A 19,594-nucleotide genomic window follows, 5' to 3' on the forward strand; every position below is an offset into this window, starting at 1 on the left:
TTAATGAATGAAGTACTTTTTGTAGATTTTATATAAAATAATGGCGTTAATCCCGTACATGAATAATGTGGATCTGTTTGTATTAATCGATTTAGTTTTCTCCGATGCTTCGATTGTAGTTAATTATGAACAGCTACTTGGACGTAAGAGAAAGCAGATATTTTGGAAGATTAGGGAAAAACATATACGACAAACAGTTGATCATTCTGTTTGGTTAGAGGCATACAACGACAGAACATTTTATGAATTATTTAGGATGCAAAGGACAACATTTCGAAAATTCGTTGATGTTCTCATTGCACAAGATACGAATAATTTAATTAGAAAGAAATACAGAGGTGGTAGCTACCCTGTTGCCCCAGAGAAAAGTGTACTTGTTTTTTTATGGTTTTTATCAAGACAAGACACACTGTTGTCAATTGCTGATCACTTTGATTTGGTACTTTCCACTGTAATGAATATTGTTAATAGTTTGCTATACCTAATAGTGATGCAAGTTATCGTTACATTTCGGTACTTGTAACTATTCGTTACTTTCAAGTACAATATTCGTTACTTTATATTCGTTACAAGTACTCCTTCTCTCGGACCGGACGATAGACGCCTAGACGCGTTCGGTCGGTCGGTAGTCGGTACTCGGACTCTGTGACTGTTTATATTTAGGTATTCATTACTCGCTCTCGATTCTCGTTACTCCATCTCTTCGCGTTTACTTGCACATTAAAAAAAATAGATGATTAGGAATAATAATCAAAAAAAGGGTGTTGTATTGGATAGATTATAAAGAAAAAATATACAAAATATTTGACAGTTAAAAAATGCGTAATCGTAATATATAAAAATAAGAAAACATATTCTACACTAAATAGTAATTATTCTGCTTAAAATTAATAATATGAATTATTTAGCACTCACCTTTTGGTATAAATTCACTAAATTCACAATAAAAAAATCACAAATACTTTCTTAGACTACGAACTGCTAATGAAATAATGAATGGAGAAAAATCAGCATCGGTTCCTTTTATAGCCTCGGGTACGCGTTTCAATCTCGGGGATTAACATATTTTTATAACCTCAATTTTGGGGAAAAACATTTCATTTAAAAAAGAAGCACATGCAGAGTAGAAAACTATCTATTTTTAAACCTATTTATGAAATTCATGTCTAGAGGGCGCCACGCTAAAATTTATTCAGCAAGTAGATACCTACTTCAATATTTAGCTTAGAAATCTGCCGAGCATGGGAGCATGCGTAGATAAAACAGTTCAAGGTTTTATTATAAACTAACATCGGATCTGCGCTCGGCAGTCAGCAGAGATCCGAGGAGTACCTGATTGCATAAGTAACGAATATTTTCTCATGTGAGTATTCGTTACTTCGGATCTTCTCGGGTACCGAATACTAGAGTAACGAATAGTTACTTTTTCTGCATCACTAATACCTAACACTACAGTTAAAAAAGAAGTACATATTTTGGCCAAAAACTGAAGATGAATATCGTGCAATTAAGGATGGATTTAAAGGATATCCTAGTAAATAATTAAATCTGAAAGAAATGTAAGTAAAAAGTCTCACGTTTATGTAATATTTTAGATGTGATTGGTGCAGTCGACGGAACACATATTAAACTGAAGGTACCAGCAAACCAACATGATAGTTATATTGACAGACACCAAACGTATTCCATCAATTTAATGGGAATATGCAATGCTGAAACCTTATTTACATATGTTTTTGTTGGTTATCCAAGGTCAGCACATGATTCAAGAGTAAGAATTAAATACAAGAAGTTAAAATGTAATGGCCATTCATTTATTTTGTAGGTGTTTTCAAATAGTGCACTGGTGAGACATATTGAAACATGGAAAACATATATATTTTCCCAATGAAGAGGATCATTTAATAGGAGACAGCGCTTTTCCTTTGAGAACGTGGCTTATGACACCGTTTTCTAGGAGAAATAATTTAACCAGAAGGGAAAGACATCATAATTGGTGTTCAAGTTCGGATCGAGTTTGCATTGAACATACGTTTGGTATTCTCAAAGGGAGATGGGCTAGATTACAATACATAAATACATACTCAGTCAGAAAAGCTATTGAAATCGCCACAGTTGCATGTATTTTGCACAATTTTTGTTACCTGAATGGGGATGAGTGGCCGGCTGAAGAGGTAGAAATTCGTCCAGAAGAAGATCACGTAGAAGAAAACGACAGAGAAGCATTTCGGCGTGGAGAACATAAGAGAAATGATATAGCAAGGTATTTAATGAATAATGTTAATGAGAATAATATATAATATGATATATTAATGTAACTGAACAATAAAAATATATACAGGGTTAGTCACGAGAAAATTACTTCTGAAAATTATTTTTACGCAACCCAAAATACTAATACCCTGTACCACTTGATATTATCTAAATTTGAAATGAAATGCCTAATCCATGATTGCTTTGACTCTGGCAGTGTCACTTTGACGTTAATTAATTTTTAACATTTTTTTTCATCGTTGACTCGGCTCTAGAGCCCCATTGGATCGACGACATACGGTCAGATCAATCTGGGCTATACTGAAGCCGTAAGTACTCTACCAATATTGTTCCCCTCTAATGCTCATGCGTTAATTCGCCATCTCTGCGTCACCTAGAACCTCTTCGAAGTGCAAATCTGCAACCTCTGGGCTTCTTCGACCATCCATTTACAAAAAAAACATTTTCAACAGATTAGTAGTTAAAAGGGGCAATTCTGAATCAAAGTTGTTAAATTTAAAGGGTGTTAAATTGCAAATTTCCATAGTAACGAGTTAAATTCGTAAATCTGATTGGCTGTTTCTTTTTTAACAACCTTTAAATTTTAACGGGTTTAATTTAGAATTGGCCCTAAATTCTTTACTTACTTGTTTGAGTTTATGTTGTAACCTTTGAATAAAATGTCGTAAAAGGAATTTTTAGAAATAATTTTCTCGTGATTAATCGGTTGCAAAAAATCAAGAGGTACACTGACAAATTTATTAGCGGCGCCGAAGAAGATCGCCGACTGGCTGCGGTACCACCATGGACACTCGCGTAACCTCCTTTTCAACAATTGTCAAAATGAGATGCCAAACTCAAAGCAATCATGGATTAAGCATTTCATTTTAAATTCAGTTAGTATCAAGTGGTACACGGTATTCGTATTTTGGGTTGCGTAAAAATAATTTTCAGAAGTAATTCTCTCGTGACTAACCCTGTATATATAAAAAAAGTATATGTTCTTCATTTAACAAAAATACTAATATCTACTTTTCTAAACAAAATAAAATGAGAACATGTGAGGTCCACATTAGTTAGGGTGAGAACAGCTTCAGACAACTAGTCCGAGTCTGAATCTGAATTGTGCTTACGTTTTTTCTGACGAATTAAGCTATCAAATGTGTTTAGTAGCCTTTCTCGTTGTTCATTCTGCTGTTAAACTGCTCCCTCCTCTTTGTTCTGTCATCTTCATGTTGCGTTTGCATCAGATTAATTAATTGGACATTTGAAGTGGATGGCTTTCTAATCTTGTTCAATGAGAATCTATTTTTTATCATTTCTTTCTTTTCTTGATCACATGACGAAGGCTGGGGCTAATAGATCATCAGTTTCACTCTCTTGTACTGAACTACTACTACAGGCTTCTAGAGTGTCTTGTAAATTTTTGGGGTCACTTTTGTGTTTATTGCTCATGATACCATGCATTTCTGAAAAGAATGGCGGTGGTTCTTTTTTTTCTTCGCCAGTCCGTTTCATATGCGTGACATGTTTCATGTATTGCTTCTGGAGGTTGGAAAACTTCTGTCGTAGTTTCTCAACTGCATCACGTCCAGTGCCCACATCAAATCCCAATGCATACATCTCACGAGCAATTTTGCACCATAATTGCGTTTTCACATGCTTTTTGTCATCAAATTCGTGGGCATATTTTTGGCGTAATTCCAGGAATATTTCTGTAGCCTTACTGTCTTTTACACTTGGCCTTTTTGTTGACCACACACTGATGACACCAGTATTACTATCTGAGTGTTGTGCATTTTGTTGTTCGCTAATAAGATGTTTTCTAACATAGTTTGAAGCTGCCTCTGGATCTAATTACAAAGATAATAATTATTATTGTTATGTTTTACAACATCAACACTCACCATTCAACAATACATTTGCAGTTTCCAATCTGACAAATGCTAAAAAATCCTCCCCCTCGTGATTTATCGAAATTTCAACCAACTTCTCTTCACCCATTATTGTCGGTAAAATCTTAAAACATACCTCACTTTTCATAACCGCTATTTTGTAACTCACCTCTTGAGCAGGGTTACTGAAATCATAACACGGTTCTAAACGATGACGCCTTTCTATGACATCACAACACCTTCCCCTCAATTACCGTATGTCGCAAAAACGGACCGGTTAAGTAACCGTTGTGACTTTCACTTCAACGCGAACTCGCGAAAAAAAGCCTCTACCTGTTGGAAGACGAAACAATCGGCTTTTATTTCCACACAAAGGAACACAACAACTTGGCATTTTAAAATAAAAGCCATAAAACACCACAAAAAAACACAAACAACTTTGCAAAACAGGACTTACGCCACGAGGTGATGCGTTAAAGAGCATTTGACAATTAACATTGACGTTTGTCGGTCGCCATATTGTGTCCGAAATACACGTTCTCTCTCTAACACATTGAAACATTCAATTGCGCTACTTTGGTTATCTAGGGACTTTACTTCACAGCGCACGGTGGGAATGCTGGGAACGATTGTGCGCGCAATTTGAAATTTGTCCTTCAACACTTCCTCCCAATATTTCAAACTGTCGTCATTCCTAATTCTTTTCTGATGTGTTCGAATTTCAACCGACTCAGGGGTTTGGTGAAGATGTCAGCCAGTTGTCTGTTACCTTCTATGTGCTACAACATTATCTGCTGTTCTTCATACTTCTCCCTTACAAAGTGGTATCGAACTTCGATATGCTTTGATCGCTTGTAAAACTCAGTGTTCTTTCCAAGTTTTACTGCGCTTGCATTATCTACGAAGAGAGTTGGGATTTCAGATGTATCTATTAACACAGAGAGAAGCCGGTTTGCCCATATTGCGTCCTTCGTGGCTTCGCTTGCTGCAACATATGCAGCCTCTGTTGTTGATAGGACGACACTTCTTTGTTTCTGGCTAGACCAAATGACGGCGCCTCCAGCGTACATGCATAAAATACCTGACCTTGACCGTCTCGTCACTGGATCTCCTGCATAATCTGCATCACTGTACACCGACAAATTTGTGTCCTCGCAAGAGAATTTGTACAGCAAACCCATCCCCACTGATCCTTTCAGATATCTGAAGACTCTTTTCACAGCAACCCAGTCCTTTTCTTTGGGATTTTCCACCTTTTCGGACAAAACACTTACTGAAAAGGCAATGTCTGGCCTGGTGCCGGTTTTTAAATACAAAAGGCCACCTATAGCTTCGCGATATGGCACGTTCACGGGGGCTGAGGCTTCGCTGTTTCCATACCTCGCTGTCTCGATAGGAATTGCAACACTGTTGGCTTCCATCATGTTGAGTTTCTTTAACAACTTCTTTATGTAGGCAGTTTGATGAATAAAAAGAGACCCATCCTCCTGCCTTACAATCTGCAATCCTAAAAAACATTCTGCTTTATATTCGGTAATTTTAAATTCACGCTTGAGCACGTCCACAAAATTTGAGACGTCTTTTTCGTCTGTTCCGACAATAAGTCCATCGTCCACATAAATTGCGACGAACAGTTCTCTCGCGTCACGAACTCGCGAAAACAGACACGGATCCGCGGTACTTTGAACAAACGTTTGGCTACTTAGAAAATTTAACAGTCGTTTCTTCCAACATCGTGGCGCTTGTTTCAAGCCGTACAGGCTCCGATGCAGTTTACACACGCGACCGGTGTTGTCATCGTAACCATCGGGCTGGCGCATGTAGACTTCTTCCTGCAGACTATAAGAAGGCCGTTTTTATATCGAACTGTCTAATCTTGAGGTTACGGCTGCAACATTTAATAGTATCCGCACTGTGTCAAAACGTGCGACAGGGCGGAACGTTCCTTCATAATCGACGCCCGGTCTCTGATTACAACCCTTTATCACTAATCGCGCTTTATAACGTTCCGCGTTACCTTCCGCATTTGTTTTTACACGAAACACCCATCTATTGTCTATAACCCTTTTCCCTATCGGTAGTTTCACCAGCTCCATAGAATACCCTCACTTGTAGGGTTTTCTATGACCAACTCCCACGTGTTGTTTTCGTTCAACCACTCCACTTCCTCGTCCATAGCTTTGTGCCATCTATCGGAGTCACTTGACGATATCGCAGATGCAAACGTTGACGGTAGATCGCATTCTGCAAATAAGACGTAGTCTTCTAAGTAGGCCGGTTTCTTTGCACTACGCTTTACTCGTGTTTCTTCGTCGTGTTCGTCGACCTTTTCGATTTCTTCCGCCGGTTCCGGTTCATCTTCATCGAAGTCTTCTGGGGCGTTTTCAATGTTACTGATGACCGTTGTCACTTTCCTGTGCGTGATTTTTTCACTTGCGAAAACAACATTTCGACTGGTCATAACAGTTTTATTTTGTGGGATCCAGACCCGAAAACCGTCTTTTTGACCGCAGTAACCAACTAACAGTCCTGCCGTACTCTTCTTGTCCCACTTTTTCTCTGCTGATTTGGCGTGTGCACAAAACACTTCGTTCCGAAAACTCGCTAATGATCCAGATTATTTGCCCATTCCTTTCGGTGCCACAACTCAATCGGAGTTTGTTTTGAACCGAGGTTTTTTTTTTGCATTATTTTCCATTTTTCCAGTGTAAATTTCAAATACTGAAACGTATCCGAAACTATTAGCACGTAACCAAACTGTGCATAAGGCTAGCAATATAGGTGTCTCTCAATTCATTATCACTCTAAAGTCATCGCTCTACCAATAATCTTTCAATGCTAGGAGTCTTTTTATACTCATTTTATTTATTACCAAAGACATTCTTTATTCATTTTTTGTAATTTTAACATAGTTAGGGGATCCCCAAATCGCTGTGAAGCGTATAAACTTGGATGGAACATGATGTGCGCGATAAGATCACTTGGAAATAGATAATTAAAAAATTCAACAGGCGTCTGTTTCATCTGGAATGTTTTTTGGGCCAAACTTTTTTGCAAAAGGAAAAATTGGAATATCATAATTTATTGTAATATATGTTTTTCCTTCGGTCAGAAAGTGGCATTTCATCATCTGAATCGTATTCTTCATTGGAAAGGAGGTCAATATTGTCTAGATTATCGTCATCAGCAAAAATAATGTTACTCAATATATAATTCGCATCAAAGGGCTACACTAACATGCTTTAATGTCTTAATTATCATAAGTAATCATCATTATAATGTATTTACCTGCCTTTATTAAAACGTTATTTCAGAAACAGCAATTAGTTTGACATTTACAAATAAGAATTATATAGTTTTAGAACTTGAAGTCGAAAGCAGTTGATAGGACACTCATTTTTTTTCACATAGGTATTATTACTTTTAGAAAATACGGCGAATTACCGAGTCCGGAGTTCGACAAAGGAACCTAACCTATGTGCTAGACAAAGATAGCGCGAGACTAGTAATTTTCTTTATCAAATGCTTGGGACCCATGTAGAACCTGTCAAAGAAAATTTGCTGTGTTTCGATTGTACCAGAATTTTCGAGTCAATAGATCGAAACGAACACTATTCCAGTCACAAAACTAACTCCAGTCCTACACAACCAGAAAGCGTCACCGGCAACCATCAAACAGTCGTGTAGGACTTATTACCAGCAACACAACTGATGGCCAAATAACAGTAACAGGATCGCCATACTGGAAGCAAAAAATTTCTGCTGTTCAAAAAAAATCGAGTCACATTATGGATAATGCGATTTCGCGCCGAAACCACTGAGAAGCATTGTAGGAATTATAAACAAATTAGTTTCAAACTGAAACCACTGGGCACGAACAGCTTAAGTCCCTTCTACGTTCCTCCAGCTCTACGGCTTCGTCTTCTGGACATAATGTCACGTCTTGCCGGTTTCCTTTAAAGTGCCATCTTTGAGACTCGTAGTCGATCACTAGGCCGGTTGACTTGTTGAAGTCGATCCCTAGTAGCGTGCGTGAGTCTCTTGCACCTGATAAGCGACCCCAGTGTGTCGTATGAATCTTACCTATTAGGGTTACAGGTACTGTTGTGACCAACATCTTCCAATTGGTGGTTTTGTCGCCGGTTTGAGTCAGTAAATTTGTTTTCTCGGAAAATGTGCACTGGCAACGCTGGTCTAGATAAACAAAATAGATATTTCAGTCAGGTTCTGATCACACTTCTGCGTTTGTAGACTCAAAGTGATGTCTTTAATGGTTACTACCAGGTACGCGGGTCTTTTTGTCCCTCTCATTTTACAGAGCTTGGCGCACGGAATGTGTTCTTCACCAAGCTCTTCTCTCAGGTCCTCGACGTCTGGCTCGAAGTCGAGGCCTTTTAGGACAAATCTGTGAGTTTTGTCCTCCGTACAGGTATATGTGTGGTGACTAATTTGCTGCAGCTCTAGTTGGCGGGGGAGGGAGTCCCAACCTTTCTTATTGTTTACCTGTATGGTTGTTCTTCTCTTGGTATATTTAAGGGTATACCCCCTTTGGCGTTAGCTAAAAGAAGCCTTTGAAAGCCTTTATGATCTTCAGGTTTGCTGCTTTTAGTATAAATTGCTTCCGCCTCCATCGGCTCTAGCGGCGTGAAACGTTTTTTCAGTTTTAGCGGCGGCGGCAGGGGCGGAACTGGTCGCGTGTCGGTGTCAAGTTGGGCAGTGATTGCTCCGGGCTCGGGGTCGACTCGGATTGTGGCGGATCTGCGGGGACCAGTCAGTGTTGTGGTGTAGGGCGTCCAAGTCGGCGTCTGCCCGCTTCTTCTTAGTTTGGCAGGGAATTTCGTCCGATGACCACCCGTCTAGGCCTTCGGTTCCCACCTCGCCGTTGGTGGAGATCATGTTTGCTCGCTGATGGCCCTAACCGGCTTGGCTGGCGTGTCCTGGGGCCCGCCGGTTGCGATACGGGGAGATGTCTTTTCGTTTTGTTTGAAAGACGGACGTCTTGTTCTTTAGTTGCTTGACGGGGTTCGGTTTTTCTGTCAGCTCACTTGCCGACAAAGGCGATGTAGAATCGAGCCCAGGTGTTGCGTCCGCGCTTATTGTGCACTTTGTTGTAAACAAAAATCGAGCGACACCGTGGTGATTGCCGGTTTTTTGCTGCAGTTGGGGCATCTGTTTTGTATAACGCAGAATTCTAGAACTCTGGCCGTCTCCTGGCATTGTTTTACTAAGTTCTTGGCCCAATAGGAACGGCGATGACCTCAGCCCATTTAGATGCCTGGGTGGTGGTAGTAGGGAAGCGTTGCTTCGTACCATCAATAGTTTCCCCCTAGCGATAGTACAGAGGGTCTGGCGTAGCGTTTTGGTACTATGTGGTGATGCTTATAAGAGTAAAATTATAAGGGAGAAATCATAAGGGCAAGATTTGTTATATTAATAGGAGTAGTTTAAATACGACTGTTTGGATTGCAACGAAACTCCAGGGGGACGGTGACGGTCCCAAGTTTCGTGGTGTACCTCAATGCCAAGCCCTAGACCGACTAGTGTCGCTGAGAGCAAACACGTCTGGCCGACCTAGGCTTTAAGACCACTTTCACGCCACCGTGGGTGGCGCTTTAGGTCGGGAGCAGCGGTGCTCGGGCTCCAGCTTCCCCTCCGGAGAGGGAGCACCAGGGTTGCGCTAAAGCCGGAGACACGGATCTCCATGTAGGTAGGCAAGTTCTTCATCCTCGTCACCTGATGGTTAGGAAACCTCGCTATCAGAAGGAATATCACGAATAACTTCTACTCGTTTTCGGCCATAAAATGCGCCCAGTGCTTATTTCAGATTTTCATTCTAAATCTGTAAAAGATATTTGTATCTTTTACAGATTTGCGATAATAAAATTTTAGAAATTTTGAGCAATAGTGAAGTTTAGATGAAAAATCGTAGTAATCAAGTAAAGAATACAATAATTGTATGACGCTAATTCATTCCTTACACGTTTATCCAACTGACGAAATATAAATACTGTACAAAATCACTCTAAAAAACTTCTTTTTAATCACAGAAACAATAAGCCATCGATATCTAGAGTTTTGAACAGGCACACGTTGATTTCAATTGCAAATTAAACCTATATATACATGATGATATCTATTAGCATTACGTCATAACTGTAGCGTGGCTAAACCTATATCACGACTAAATTTGCAAAATTAAAACAAAACAACCAGGGTATTTATTTTTACCACGTTCCCAAATACGAACAGTATGAAATACAGGGTTAAAATTTCCGACATTGTTATAAACCGGCACGAAAACTTACTGTAGGGGGCGCTGCGAAAAAACATTATGGCTGTCGAATCAAGGATACCTTAAAAATTGGAAAAAAAATTACGGACACAATGGTTGACTGTACGGAATTGGAGATACAAAAATCTAAATGATTAAAGTGTAGAATTAGATGTTATTCTTTTTCGAAAAGTAAGCACACACTAAAGTTTTTAATAGGGGTAGCACCTTCCGTAAATATAGCGTTTTTAAGCAGCGCCTATGGTGGTAGACCTTCAGACAAAGCCATATTCGACAAAGAAAATCTAATTTCAATGTTGTCTCCTGGCGGATGCATCATGGTTTCTTAATTGACAAAGAATGTACTGACAAGGAAATCACATTAATACGGCCGCCGTTTTTTAAAGAAACAAAAACAGTTGACACAATCACAAGCACCAAAAACCGCTGAAATAGCAAGAGCTAGAGTTCATGTGGAACGCAGTATTCAAAAAGTCAAACAATTTCGAATAGTTCGAAATCTTTTACCATTTAAATTATTAAAGAATATCAACAAAATAGTTATTGTAATTGTAGCTTTAACAAATTTGTCAAAACCAATTTTATCTAGGGATAAATACTGACTGGACTCTATGTAAATAGGATTGCAGGGTAAAAATAAACACGTTTAGTACTGAATCCTGCTTGTATTAATTTAATTCCTGTTAAACTATACTTGCGACCAGTTGGATAAAACCACTGATAAAAAGTTAGGTTGGTAACTGAAGCGTTTTTTGTGTCGTTGGGTAGCAACCGATCAATTTGAACCCACTACGAGCCCTAACAACTAAATGTTCGGACACGTATTCTTTTATACAAAAAAATGTAATTTAATGAAAAAAAATGTATTTTACAAAAACAAAACTAGAGTAATATATAAGTAGGTATCTTTAATGCAATATTCTCAACAAAAATTGTAATATTATTAACTTAACAAAATTATAACACAACAAGAAGCTGATATGAACTTATAAACTTGGCAACTAAATATTCGGACATGAGTATTTTTTTTTACTTAGTATGGTGTAACATCTCCTTTTGCTTTGATTACTGCGCGTATCCTTGCAGGCATAGTACTTACAAGACTTCTGCAGTATTCAGGAGTAAAACTTGCCCAAACTTCGTCGATTTTTGCTTTTAAACCTAAGAGTGTTCGTTGGGGGTTGTTGCGCAAAACGGATTTTATGTCGTGCCAAAGTGTCTCAATGACATTTAAGTCAGGGCTGTTCGCAGGCCATGAAAGGACTCTTATATCATGATCCCCAAACCATTTCTTAGTACTTTTTGCGGTATGACATGATGCACCGTCCTGTTGAAAAATATAATCGTTGTCCGGATACAGTTTTTCAACAGAGGGCAACAAACTGTTTTCTAAAATTTGTTGGTATTTCATGGCGTTAATAATCGTTTCCACCAATTCATAATTCCCCAGCCCTTTAGCTGACATGCATCCCCCCAAGCAGCAGACTGTCGTCTAATTCACGTCAATTTTTGGTCATAACTCGTCGGCGACGTCATTCGCCCAAAAAATCACGTGATAATGACGAGATTTTTATGACTTACTTCTGACGTCAATTAATGACGTCAAAAGGCCGTCTTTTTTTCGTCATTTTTTATAGATTATATGATCAATTAGATGTGGGTGGTCGTATTCTTTAAAAAGTGGCCTTCATAATGCTTAATTATATTTAGAGCAAAAAATACAACGGCTTTATTAGAAATACACCAAACACAAGTTTTTTCATTCTAATAATTTCTAATAAAATAATTAATTTCTGAAAATTTGTTTACTCTGGAAATGTTATTTTGTAAGTACCTGCTTGGCAAATTATAAATAGAACATCCGGGGTTGACCGTATAATAGTGAAAGGACCCTAGGAAATTCTTTGTCTATTGTCCCTACAACGGGACAAGATTTTGAAGAATTCCTTCGTCGAATTTTGATTTTATAAAGACGTTTATAAAGTGATGATGGTTACCAAAAAAATTAGAGAGTGATTTAATATTTAGTTTTATTAAATTTATTTCATCGCATGAAAAAATAATGCTTAACTTCCGTATTTACTATACAATACATCAGATGTTTGAGGCGTGCATTCGGACTTTCCCTTTTTTCGGTATTTATGTTTATTGCACTTCACAGTGACTCATTCCAATATTTCCAGTTGGGTCTCAACCACCGAAGCTTTCTTGTGTATCCGTTACTCACTTCATTTTTAACACAGTTTTGTGAAAATTTCTGCCATTCAGAGTCGGGTTGTACTTATTTACACTAGGTAAGTTAAAATCTAATAAAGTAATCATTTTAATTTTTACATGTTTCTGTTATTTTTGATAACTGTACGTAGATAACAAAAGCAGTTTTTTCAGATAAGCTGGAAAGACCACCATTAATCACTGAAGATACTCCCACTAATTATGAAGAACTTACGGTGATTGTTTTTGAAAATGAGGCGCCATAAAATATTGCAAAGGTATGTTACTGCAAATTTTTATGAACTAATGCTAATGAACATAATTTTATTCTAGATTTGAAACAAATACAAAACACATGTGCGAAACGAAAGAAATGCTAAAGGAAACGAGTGAAAAAATCTCTAACATGAAAACGTCATCAAATCTGAGAATTGAAAAAGAAAACAAAAATAGAAGTTATGCCGCCAAGACCACACCTAAACAAATTTTGACGAATTACAAGATTATTTTTGCCTATTAGAACAAGCAGATTTCTTTGTAAGTTAAAAAAATACAATGAATTCATATATACATATATAACATATAACATTGGATATTATATACAGGTAGATGCCTGTAACACCACGATACTTTTTGGTAACTTACTATACATGGCACATTTCGCTTCATTGTAAAAAATTATTGACAACGAAATTTTCCTGATAGGGTATGCGTTTTTGTCGGGTATGCGTTTTTGTCAATGCAACCATTTTACGATTATCCGTTAAATTCAAGTAAATTTAGCATTTTTAAAACGCAGAATTTGTCTTCTGCTTTAAGCTGTAATCCTTTAAATTTAATAATAGCCAAATGTTTGCTGTTGCCCATAGACGAAAAAATTATTGCATTTCCATTAATCCATGTACTCTAACGGTTTTTTTTTTCAGTGCAATAAATTGAAGCAAACTTAAAAAACTTTGGTTATTAATATGATTGTTAAAACAGAATTAATTCTTAACGGTACTTTTTTGTGTGTTGGGGACAGTCAAGTCGTCGTGAATTAGAAAGTTTTACAGTGCATTTTCAAATCAAGTAACTATAACAATGCGATTCAATTATCTTTTCCATTTATTCTAGTTTTTTTTAAATATTTTTTGTAAATAGATTTGTTTGTGTTTTTAAGACTGATTTATAATTTATTATAGTTTTCTTTTAATATTCTTTGTAACTAAATAGATATCTTTGTGTTTTTAAAACTGATTTTTCTTTAAATAGCATATTTTATTGCAACGTTTATTTTTGATTGTATATTATATATTATCCTTTTTTTTTGTTTATACCAATTATACTCGTAATTACCTGTATGTAGATTTGTTTATGTTCTTAGGAGTGGTTTGTTTAATTGACATATATTTTTTTATTTGTTTATTGAAGTTCATTGTTGGTTGTACATACAGAATTGAAGTAAATTTAATTTTTTACACTAATTTGTTTTAACTTTAATTAACATATATTTTGTTTTGGGGTTTACCTGGTGATTATAACGAATTACAATATTTTATTTAAGATAAAAAATATAAAAATATAAAATTATATCAGCGTTTTATTTATTGCATATTTTTTTCTAAAAATCAAAATATAAAAAACGTCTTAAAATGGACAATAAATGCCGTCTCTAAGACGTCAGTGCATCACGTCAATAGTTCGTCACAAAATGACGACACTAAGACGTCAGTACATCACGTCAAAAGTTCGTTAGAAAATGACGTCATCTGGACGAGACATTTGACCGTCATTGGTACGTCAATATCACGTGAAGTCTTTGGTCACTATGACGTAATTGATGACCATTTATTCACGTGAAAAAGACGACATCATGTTGCCTGGGCCCACATCATTATTCCTTTAGGAAACTTTACAGTTCGTTTTAAACAGTCTTCATTGAACGCTTCACTTTTTGATCTTATCACTCTTCTCCGCAAATCTCCCACGCACACATCAAATTTTGACTCGTCACTAAAAATGGCCTTTGACCAATCTTCCATGGTCCATGCCAGCTTAGACTTTGCCCAGTTGTACCTATTTTTCTTTTGATTTGCCGTTATTAAAGGTTTTTCTTTGGCCTGTAACGGCACGGTGGAACAAATGTAAACCAAAAACTTAAAAATTACCTTATAAAAAGTTAATCCTGACTTGTGAATCCATTTCCTACAACATTCTCGTGACAGCTTATGCCCTATTTCATCCGTCCATTGTGCTGTTATGTCCCGCAATGGGTTTCTTCGATTTTTTTTACAAAGTTTTACAAGGAGCCTTTGACTTGTTTCTGAAACTAATTTCGGTCTTCCTGAACTTTTTCCTTAAACGTCTAGTCCACCAGTTTCGCGATAATGTGAGATTATATCCGCTACAGTGGACTTTGCTAAATTCAGTTCTTCACTAATTTCCCGAATTTTTTTACCTTGGCAATACTTCTTTACAATAAGTGCACGTAATGATTTTTCAAGTGGACGTCCACGAACCATTTTGTTAAAGAGTATATATATTTTTCTATGGATCTTACAACACAGTTAGGTAAAGCAGGAAGAGGAGAATGATATTTATTAACAATCAAACAATTCACACCGCCTACTTAGTGAAAATTAATTTTTTTATTTATTTGTCCGAATAATTAGTTGCCAAAGTGTATTCACTTTTTCTGAAAAATCCACAGTCATATTTGAATTAAAATTCTATGTAAAGTAAAACATTCAACTTTTTTATTAAAAACTATTCTTTGAAATCTTAGCTTCCTATTTTTATGTGATTTGATAATAAAAATTAATTCATAAAGAGTGGTTTTTGAACGCTCCGGTTAGTTTGTCCGAACATTTAGTTGTTAGGGCTCGTAAATGGACTTACAACAAACAATTTTTAAAAACTTACCCTAGAGAGTGGTTTTATTCGAATGGTCGCAAGTATATATCAATAATAATTTATAAAATAATTCTTACCAATAGTCAATTTAAGTAAACGCTTGGACTACAACTAAAAAATGTTAAAACATGCACAATGTGAACTTATACAATTTACAAAGGTTCACAGAAAACATGCAACATTTTTTCGAAAAAAATACCGTGGAGTTTGGTCAACAGCTCTCTGTAAAAAGCTTCATCATGTTCAATTCTTTAGAGATAAGAAGATTTGTCAAAACTACTATAAATGAAAAAGTCACAACATGGCAGATTTACAAATACACATGCCAAGTTGGACTTGTGCCATATATGTATGTTTTCTCTTTAATCGCCAACTCTTATCCTCAGTGACTTCCATATAATCCAAAGAAGGCAGGCATTCAATGGCAGTTTTTTAGCACCTACATAAAACATGTCTTGTAAGAAAAGAAATCCAAATATGTTTATTTAGAATTTTTAACTAACCAGCAATCAGACTGGCTTGTTCTTTAAAGCAATGCCATCTGGAGAGCAAGCCCACCATGGACTGCACTGCCAGACAGCTAAACCATATTCTATGGTAACTTTAGATTCTGGGAGAGAGGCTCGGTAGATCTCACGAGCAAATTTCTGTTGCCTATTACCATAGCGGATGGCATGATTGCCCTTAAAATCTTTTGGATAGAAATACTTTTGAGCTTTTGTTTTTCATTCCGCATCTTTGGAGAAAGTAAAAAAGCTGTAGCACCTTGTTCCTGCAATGCTATATTATATGAAAAGCAAAAAATTGAGTAAACACAAACCAGTTATTCTGAACTGCCGTTCTTTCTGCCCAGTGTCTTTATTGTTTAAAGTCTTTTTGCAGATTTTTAAAGGGTCGCAAGGGTACATTTTGTTGTATTTGACCACGCAACACTTTTGTAATGAAGCAGGTAAAGGCAGAGAGGTAACCATATCACTAAGGTCACCCAAACTGGCGTTGTGGCAGACTGTTTGCAACAGTTCATCCCTAAAACAAAACAAAACAAAAGCAACAGAAACTAAAATAAAATTGTGTTGGCATTATAGCCATTTGCCAAGGCTTGATGGTGGCCTGCAGTTTGTATAAACAGAATATGTACTTTACAAGCGTTATTGTTCGCATTAACTTGAGACATTGTTAACTTTGCGAAAAGAACTTCACAGGACTTCCACACAGATTTTGTGTTAAAAAAAGTGAAAAAACTAAGTTCGGCTGGGAAAATAGTAAAAAAAAGTGAGTGTCATAATTCAGATAAAAATGTTATTATATCAAACAAACAAAACGTGAATCTTCTCACAAATATAACAAAAATTAAAAATATGAAGTTTTTTTCACTTTCGCGTTTTTCCTGTTTCAAGGACAAGGCTCCATCAATAAGGGCCTGCCCAATTCGTGCTTCCATGGTGTTATTTGCCGCCAAGGCAGCTTTTAGTCTAATATTACCCTCTTCTAACAACTTATCGGCAGATTTTTCCTTTTGAGTTTCCAATTTTTCCGCGTCCAAATAATCTTGATAATGCCTTCTAGCTTCACCTGCTAAAAGGAGGAGTTCGTTTGTTATAGGAACAATCTCTGGTCTATTGTCAAAATGCTTTAAATTAAAGCATCTGCGATACTTAGCCTCGCATTTAAAGTTCTCACCGACATATTGTTTTTTTCTTTAGTTTGTGTTAATTTCGAACGACTAAATCCCCTTTCCACGGAAGCATTCCCAAGACTTAAGCAACATGCTACTAGAAAAATCCTTTTTACATTTTTGTGGTTTTCGACGTTCTTCTCCACCCTTTCAAAAAATGTTATCCAGTAATTGTCAATTCTATCTGTCGTTTCTAATGTGGTTCAAATTTTAATAACCTGTACTCGTCTACAGCGTTACTTGGGATAATAATATTGAATGTCTCACACAGTTTAGAAAAATATTCCAAACGTATTTTTTTTATTATTTGGGGATCAATGGATTGAAAATACTTCAGGTTTTTAGTCATTAAAGGACTTTTATCCAGCAAATACTCAGCTACAATAATGTAATGCTGTCTAACTGACTTCTTAAATTCAAGAACAGTTCTCTCATTTCCTGGGATGTTTTGCTAGACTTTCAGATGTCATACAATATCACACAAACAAAATTAGCTATTACAATCACTAGAGATTTTAATTCTGTATGCAAAACGTGAATTAAAGGTGCTTCAGTTTGAAAATATCCTGTGAACTTTACAAAAAGTTTAGCATACTGTATTGTTTGTAAAATCTGAGCTTTGAAATTTGGCTTATTTATTAACTTTATAATTTTCTTGTATTTATCATTTTCACAATCACGTTTGTTCTTTGGTAGGTAAGTTTTAAAATAATACTTAAAATAGCAGACCATTGTTCTATAATTCTCACTGCTGCTTCTAAAATTGTTAACCATCTTATTGAACAATGTTTAATAAAATGGTGTTGCGGTATTATTATGGCTTAAAATCTGTACTTCTGAGTACTCTCGCCATTGCACTGGATATTTTTTAAAATAATAATATATGAGAATGAAAAAAATCATTGACATCCTCGCCAAATTTTTCCATTCCTTCTAAAAAGGCTTTATGTATGCAGTGAATTGGACAAGTACCTACATGTAAATTTCATGAGTATATTAAATCATCTCTACATTTATTTACTTTACCTAGATAAATTAAACCTTTTCTATCTCTAGCTTCTTTAAGTTCTTAATTTCAGTAAATCAAATATTTTTTTATTTACGTTAGGTCCATCAGAACCTAGGAGGATAGAATTTTAGGAGAAGGGACTGTGTATGCCCTCTACGTAAAATGTTGACGCCAGTTACTTTCCGCATGTTTTGGCGGCCCGCTAGAGGCGCTGCGTGATCGGCACCCGACTTTCAAACAGCCTAAATAGGTAATTCAAAGAAAAAAGTAAATTAAATTTACTAATATACATAATATCAACAGAAATCAATTGAAATTGAGAAAGAGTGCATCAGATCCATCTATGTATATTATTTTTTTACTCATATAAAATGTAGATGAGTAATACTAGAGGTTTATTGATTACTACTTAACAAATATTTCTTTTAACTCTTATTAATGTATCAAAATTATGAATTAATTATCAATCATTAATCAAAAGACTTACCTTGTTGTTGCATTTTTTGTTGGTGTGTACCTGTGTGAAGAAAAAAATATATCGTCTTTTGAAATGAAATAAATTTTTAGGAAATTCATTTATTCTTGCAGTAGACATACAAATTACAAAACATGGTACAGCTTTGGACGTTGAATTTCGGGCCGACTCATTATTCAGCTGACACATACTCTAAAATAGCCTTTATTTATCATAACCAAATTTTAACTTTTGACTTGCAGTGTGACATGTGATACATTAAAATAATAAAGTGAAGTGTTACTTGTATAGTGATTTTTTCAAACGTCAATCATAATGACAGTAAGGTATAGACTACAGTGGATTTTTTTAAATATCAGAAAATTACTGCCGAAATTCAATGTCCAAAACTGTAAAAGGCAAGCAACTGATTACATTTTAATCAACTTGGCTTGTTTTTTTAATGTGGCGGCTTTATTTTCGGTTTTCTTATTTTCCATCAAATAGAACTGTTTCATTCGCATCAAAATGAAGTAATGTATTAAATAGGCTATTACAAATTGACCATGTTCATTGCAGGGAAAAGTGAAATTGTAGGTGTCAAAACTATATTCTAGGGTATCTTGATAAATATTGTTAGAAGTCAGTATATGTGAAGCAAAATATTTTTCCATATGACTTAATAATCCATAAAAATGTTTGTTTGGGTATATCAAATATCCTTTAGACTTTGTATGTGTCAAGTCAGATAGGGACGATGCTGATAATTTATCCTGATCTTGAAGAGCTGAAACGCATGTTGCACAATTTTGTATTCTTTTTATATTAAACATTTTTCTGCAGACAAAACCGCTTATATAATATATTATACATTCTGCGACTTCCGGAGACGCATAATCATGATCAT

At 36.0% G+C, this 19,594-nt stretch overlaps 1 protein-coding gene and 2 long non-coding RNA genes across 4 annotated transcripts in view; 2 read left to right on the forward strand and 1 right to left on the reverse strand.

Annotated features, from left to right (window-relative positions):
• The window catches only part of LOC135129478 (uncharacterized), a 187,867-nt gene that overhangs the window by 115,504 nt on the left and 52,769 nt on the right, over positions 1–19,594 (forward strand). The window lies entirely within an intron of this gene.
• On the reverse strand, positions 3,911–4,341 carry LOC135129357 (uncharacterized). The gene is made up of 3 exons (XR_010280565.1): positions 4,318–4,341; positions 4,161–4,272; positions 3,911–4,106 (listed from the first exon to the last, which is right to left on the reverse strand). It is a non-coding gene; the product is annotated as an uncharacterized LOC135129357 (long non-coding RNA).
• LOC135129720 (uncharacterized) lies at positions 12,258–13,331 on the forward strand. 2 transcript variants are annotated; one of them, XR_010280634.1, is made up of 3 exons: positions 12,258–12,734; positions 12,820–12,932; positions 12,988–13,331. It is a non-coding gene; the product is annotated as an uncharacterized LOC135129720 (long non-coding RNA). The 2 variants fall into 2 exon arrangements; XR_010280635.1 differs by having other exon boundaries at positions 12,829–12,932.

This window comes from Zophobas morio, unplaced genomic scaffold (genome assembly GCF_036711695.1).
Source record: "Zophobas morio isolate AGI-343-1 ecotype UQ-CSIRO unplaced genomic scaffold, CSIRO_AGI_Zmor_V1 ptg000016l, whole genome shotgun sequence".
In the NCBI taxonomy this organism is placed as follows: domain Eukaryota; kingdom Metazoa; phylum Arthropoda; class Insecta; order Coleoptera; family Tenebrionidae; genus Zophobas; species Zophobas morio.